Source organism: Mesocricetus auratus, unplaced genomic scaffold (genome assembly GCF_017639785.1).
Source record: "Mesocricetus auratus isolate SY011 unplaced genomic scaffold, BCM_Maur_2.0 Super-Scaffold_15014, whole genome shotgun sequence".
NCBI classification, from domain to species: domain Eukaryota; kingdom Metazoa; phylum Chordata; class Mammalia; order Rodentia; family Cricetidae; genus Mesocricetus; species Mesocricetus auratus.
Window position 1 is genome coordinate 79,871,912 of NW_024429186.1, and position 6,810 is coordinate 79,878,721.

Consider the following 6,810-nt stretch of genomic DNA (forward strand, 5'->3'; position numbering starts at 1 on the left):
AGAAACCAAATTAGAGAGTTCAATGATTGTGATCATGTTGTAACAGCTCAGCAACTATCAGGGCAGCAGATGGTTAGAATGGCAAGGAAGGATTCTCCCCAGAGTCTTGGAAAGGGCTTGTGGCATTCCTATGGGCTGGTTTTGGACTTCTAGTGTCTGGGACTGTGAATTGATAAATTTTATTAAGATGACCAACTTGTAATTGTCTATGGAACTCAAGGAAACTACACAAGCAAGTCTTGGCATCTACTGGTAAATCCTGGTGGTGTTTCATTGTCTACAGAGTGCATTACTTTTGTAACAAAACTTTAGTAAGTACTTCAAGAAGAAATGAGTGCTTGGTGGTGGTGGTGAACTCCTTTAATCCCAGCACTCAGGAGGCAGAGGCAGACAGATCTGTGTGAGTTCAAGGCCAGCCTTGTCTTCAGAGCTGGTTCTAGGACATCTAAGGCTATTTAAGGAAACCATGTCTTAAAATACAAAGAAGTATGATGAGTAGGAGGAATGAGAGAGCATGCCTTCTGATAAGTCAAAATACAGATATTATACAGAAGATGCACTCAGTGGTAAAGCTTTGTTCACTCCCAGCCAGTGTTGCTAAGAGCCCTCCATCCTTCTAGGGAAAATCACTCACAGCCAGTGTTGCTAAGAGCCCTCCATCCTTCCAGGGAAAACCACTCACAGCCAGTGTCGCTAAGAGCCCTCCATCCTTCCAGGGAAAACCACTCACAGCCAGTGTTGCTAAGAGCCCTTCATCCTTCCAGGGAAAACCACTCACAGCCAGTGTTGCTAAGAGCCCTCCATCCTTCCAGGGAAAACCACTCACAGCCAGTGTTGCTAAGAGCCCTCCATCCTTCCAGGGAAAATCACTCACAGCCAGTGTTGCTAAGAGCCCTCCATCCTTCCAGGGAAAACCACTCACAGCCCCCTGTGCCTAATTCCTCTCACAGTAAGGGCTATGAAGCCTGAAGTCTCTTGAATATGAGGAAATGGCATTACTAGACTTTGGGCTGGTGCTTTCTAACTATGGCTTTATAAGATCAACACTAATGATAAGTCCTCACAGTAAATAATAGCTTTGTGTTTGGCTTCTTGAGAATTGAAATGATCTTGGGTATTCCAGTAGCCCATCATGGCATCTTGCTCGAAGTAGATTCCAAAATGAAAGCAGTGGGGGCATGATGATCAAACATTAGGATGTGACTAGTTAAGATATAAGATGTAACTGGAAACTAAGCAGAAGCATAAACACCACAACTCACAAGGACATTCAAATGTGCTAGTTAACTAGTATTACAAGACAGCTCTGTTAAATTGGTATATGTTTTCAGACTTAATGGGCAGGGAGTTGAGGAGCAAGAACTTTTAAGTGAGGTCCTCTAGCTTGTGTACATTGTAAAACATACAGGACACAAACTATGTCTTTGTGAAAATGCTGTCTTGTCTCCTGGACATAACTTACAGAGCCTGGGGAAGACTCTAGACCTCACTGTAAACTGTTGGGTGCCTGGGAATTACTCATTTTGTCTTTTGCTGTCAGTTTGTCCAATTCAAGTTGAGTAAAAATTCTTCTGAAAGCCCCTTTCTCATTTGAAAAGTATGACAACACATGTGTTTATGTTTAAATAATGCCAAAAACTGTCAATAAAGAACAGCTTCTGCTTAAATCCAAGGAATTAGTTTGCAATTATACAGCTAAAATTTTAACCAGATGCAGTCCAGAATGAATTATGTTAGTTAATTCCCCTCCTCCTCTTAAAAATTACCAAACTTGTATGCCAATTTTATGAATACTTTGCCATATTTATATTATTCTAGATATTATTAACACAATGCCAATGTCTTGACTATCACCATCAGAATCACCTTTTACCATCTTTTCATATAAGATCCATGTATGGGATGCTGAGTACTGAGTGACCTCTGTAGCCACCAATGAGCCTGCATAATGAGCTATGAAGTAAGCATGAGATGACTCAGTAGTGTCTTTTGACCCAAGCTGGTTGAGTTTCAGAGCTCCCTTGGGGAGTTGGACCTGATGATGGAATAGACTGTAGGGTAATCTGAACCATATAACCTGAACATTCTAAAAAAGGATGTCCAGAATTTCAGGCCACCAGTATCCCCAGGGCAGTCCTCATGTGAATTAGTTGGAAAGGATTCTGAAAGATTAGTCAGAAATGCATATGCCAAACACTAGCTGAAAAGCATGTGCTTGATCAGACTGACTAGCCACTTCCTTAGAGATAAATTAAAGAAAAATTTAGTTAGCTGTTTTGTAATCAAGGCAATCTTCTATTATACAAACCAGTATATGGACGATGAAATCAGTCATGTGGTTTGCACCAGTGCTCAAAATGCATTCATAACAACCAGCATTCAGATCCCCAGACCTCAAGTGAAAGACACAACGTATGGAAACACAGTGTGCTTGAAACTCCAGCTCCTGAAAGACAGAGACATCTGCAGATGTCTTCCTAGAGTGATGCTGCTGGAGAGCTCTAGACTACTAAGAGACCCTGCTGCAGTGAATAAGGTTGACTATGATTGCTGAAGATGTCAAACAGTGCGCCCATGCAGTTACACACACAGGTGGGCCCACACATATGGGAACATGCATACAACATGCACACATGATGCACACACAAACTTTGAAAAAATGCTTATTATGGTAAATTTCATGTCTTTTTTGTTACGATACAAACTTAAGGTTTAAGTCATGGTAGTAGTTTTGGCAGAAGCATTATGTGTAAGAAAGACAAATCCATAGCCAGAATAAGTATCTACTTCAGTAAAGATAAACCATTGTCCTTTCCATGGAAGAAGTGGTCCAGTGTAGTCAGCCTGCCACCAGGTTGCTGGCTGGTCACCCCAGGGAATTGTGCCATATCCGGGGCTGTGTTTGTTCCTGTTATTGTCAGATCTGGCACTCAGTGGCAGTTGTAGCCAGGTTAGACTTGATGAGTGGAAGACCATGTTGTTGAGCCCATGTATAACCAAACCGCTCCTCAGCTGAAATCACCTTTTGATGAGCATTTACAGGGGACACATCCTTTACCAACTGGAGAAATCTACCCACGTAATTCTTCTCCAGATGTCTTTCTCATCAATTTTCCAATCATGTTCTTTCCAAGTCCATGACCATCCAGACAATTCATTTGGCTACTATCCATGAATCAGTGAACAATAGCACATCTAGCAAGTTCTCTTTCCAAACAAAATGTAATACCATGTGCACTTTCTGAGGTTCTGCCCACTCTGAAGATTTTCCTTCACCAGGTATCCTTCATGGTCATCCCAGAAAGGGGTTGTTTTGCTGGGGCTGTCCACTTCTGGGTAGTGCCTGCACAATGTGCAGAACCCTCAGTAAACGAGATCATAGTTATCTCTTCCTCAGTCAACCCATGATAGGGAACACCTGGTGAGGCTCTAGGTGCATGCTGCTAGGCAGACAGCTTTGTAACATAGGCATTTGCACAACTTCCTCATGTAACCTCCTCTCGTTTTGCATTAAATCTGGTTTTAGGTCTAAGGCAATAACTGGTAGACCCTGAGGGACATCAGTACTGCCCTCCCTGGCATTTCCTTCATGGAAGATCACTAATGATTTAGCAGACAATGAGGATTTATTTCCTTACTCATGGAGGAAAAGGCAAAATTCCTCAGTTTCAATAGGGTCCTCCCACACATCCCCATCCCAAGGTACAGAATCCTATTCTTTACCAATTAATGCCCTTACTAATTAACCACAACACAAACTTGGCTGTGTTTTAATTTTTATGAATTTCAGCTAATGTTGAGGGATTGAACTTGATTTTCTGTAACTTGAGCTTTGTGGCAACTGGAGAAAAGATTCTCTTCCAGGGCAAAATTTGAAACCTCTAGACTGTTTATATACATCTAGAGCCAATTTTATCGCTAAGTTCATTGTTGTCCTTCACTGTATTCTGAGATGCTAGAAGTTGGTAAATTTTATCACAGAGCTGCTAAGAGTGACCAACCATCATCATTATTTTCCTTATTTTTCCACAGACTTTCAAACATTTTATATACAGAATCACCAAATCTGTTCCTATGTGCAACTGGTAAATCACAATAACCAATTGCATGTTCCCTTAAATTTGGAAAATAATTTATACCATAGTATACTCCAAGTGCTCGGGAGAGGTCTCAGTACTTGTAGGTGTCAGCAAATTGGGAAGCCTATTCTAGATACTTGAAAGAATCATCCTTGCATTCTGTTGCTCTGCAACCATTCTGGGTACCAATTTCTGTATTAGTCAGTGTTCATTGTTGTGCCCAGACACTGTAACCATAGCAACTCTTTTGAAGAAAAACATTTAACTTGGGCTGGCTCACAGTTTCAGAGGCTTAGTCCATAAGCAGCAAACGAAGAGAGACACTGGGCCTGACTTGAGCATTTAAAACCTCAAAGACTACCCACAGTGACACACTTCCTCCAACAAGGCTACACCTCCCAATCCCTGTCAAGAAGAGTCATTCTTCAGTAACCAAACATTTGGATATATGAGCCTATGGGGGCTACTCCTACTCAAACCACTACAATCACTTTACATGCATACATACATACACACACACATATATATATATATATATACACATCTCTAATCTCTAGAACAAATAGAATCAAACCACCACACATCATGAGAAGTAGATATCAGGAAATAATCAACTTAAGGACTGAAATCAATAAGTAATAACAAAGAGAACAATACAAAGAATTTGTGAAACAAAGAGTTGGCTCTTTGAGAAAATCAACAAGATACGCAAACCCTTATCCAAACTAACGCAAAGTCACACAGAGAATATTCAAATGAATAAAAGGGGGACATAACTTAAAAACAGACACTGAGTGTATCTCTGTATACTCTGACTATATATCTCTCTCGCTGGTTAATAAAGCAGCTGATTGGACTACAGCAAGTCAGGATAAAGTTATCAAGGATAATCAAACTGACGATACTGGGATGAAGAGAGAAAGAGTCACCCACAGACGCAGAGAGAGCATCATGGGCATGCTATACTGAGGAAAGCAACCAAGCCACATGGCAAAGCTTAGATAAGAAACATGGGTTTAATAATTGTAAGAGTTAGCTAGTAAAAAGTCTGAGCTATCAGCTTAGCATTTACATTTAATATAAGCTCTGTGTGGCAATTTGGAAGCAAAACTGAGGAAATCCAGAGAATTATAAGGACATACTTTAAAAAGCTGTAATTCACAAAATTGAAAAATCTCAAAGATATGGATAATTTTCTTAATAGAAGCCACTTATCAAAGTTAAATCAAGATCAGATAAGCAATTTAGATAAACTATAACCCCTAAGAAAATAGAAGCAGCCAAAACAAGTCTCCCCCTCCCCCCATTAAAAAAGCTCAGGCCAGATGGTTTTAGCATGGAATTCCTCCAGACTTTCAAAGAAGAGGTAACTATAAAACTCCTCAAATTATTTCACAAAACAGAAACAGAAGGAACATTGTTAAATTCATTTCATGAGGCCATAGTTATCCTGATATTCAAACCACAAAAAGATTCAACAAAGAAAGAAAATTACAGAATAATTCACTTCATGAGCATTGATGCAAAAATACCCAATAAAATACTTGCAAATTGAATCAAACAACACATTAAAAAAATCTACCATGACTAAGTAGGCTGCATCCCAGATATACATGGATGGTTTAACATATGAAAATGTGTTAATGTAATCCAACATTTAAACAAATTATGAGGAAAATAAACATAAACATCTCATTAAATGCTTTGACAAAATACAACACCCCTTCATGTTGAAAGTATTGGAGATCAGGGATACAATAGTCAATCATGGACATACCTAAACATAATAAATGCAGTTTACACCAACATCAAATGGAGAGAAACACAATGTAATTCCACTGTCAGGAACAGGACAAGGCTGACACTCTCTTCATATCTATTCAATATACTATTTGAGGTTATAGTTAGAGTGCTAAGAAAACCAAAGGAGATCAAGGGGATACAAATTGGAAACAAAGACACCAAAGCATCATCATTCACAGATGATATGATGGTGTACATAAGCAACCATAAAAGTTCTACCATGAAACTCCTATACCTGATAAACACCTTGAGTGAGCTAATTGGATAAAAAATTAATTCAAATAAATCAATGGCCTTCCTACATTCAAAAGAAAAATGTACTAGGAAAGAAAAAATCAGGAAAAAATACACCTTTCACAATAGCCACAAATAATATAAAATATCCTGGTGTAATTCTAACCAAGCAAATGAAAGACTTGTATGACAAAAAAATCAAGTCTTTAAAGAAAGAAATCAAAGAAGATATCAGAAGATGGAAGAATTTCCGATGCTCACGGATCAGTAGCATTATCAGCAAAAATGGCAATCCTACCAAATAAATCTACAGATTCAATGCAATCCTCATCAAAATTCCAACACAATTCTTTACAGACTTCAAAAGGACAATTCTCAAATTCAAATGGAAAAATGAAAACCTAGGATAACTAAAAAAACTTCTGTACAGTAAAAGAACTTCTGGTGGTATCACTATCCCTGATTTCAAGCTTTACTAAAGAGCTACAGTAATAGAAACAGTGTGATATTGGTATAAAAACAGAAACAATTATCAATGAAATGAAATCAAAGACCCAGATGTAAATCAACACCTCTCACCACCTGATTTTTTACAAAGAAGATAGAAATATACAATGGAAAAAAGAAAGCATCTTAAACAAACGGTGTTGGTCTAACTGGGTGTCTACATATAGAAGAATGCAAATAGATCCAT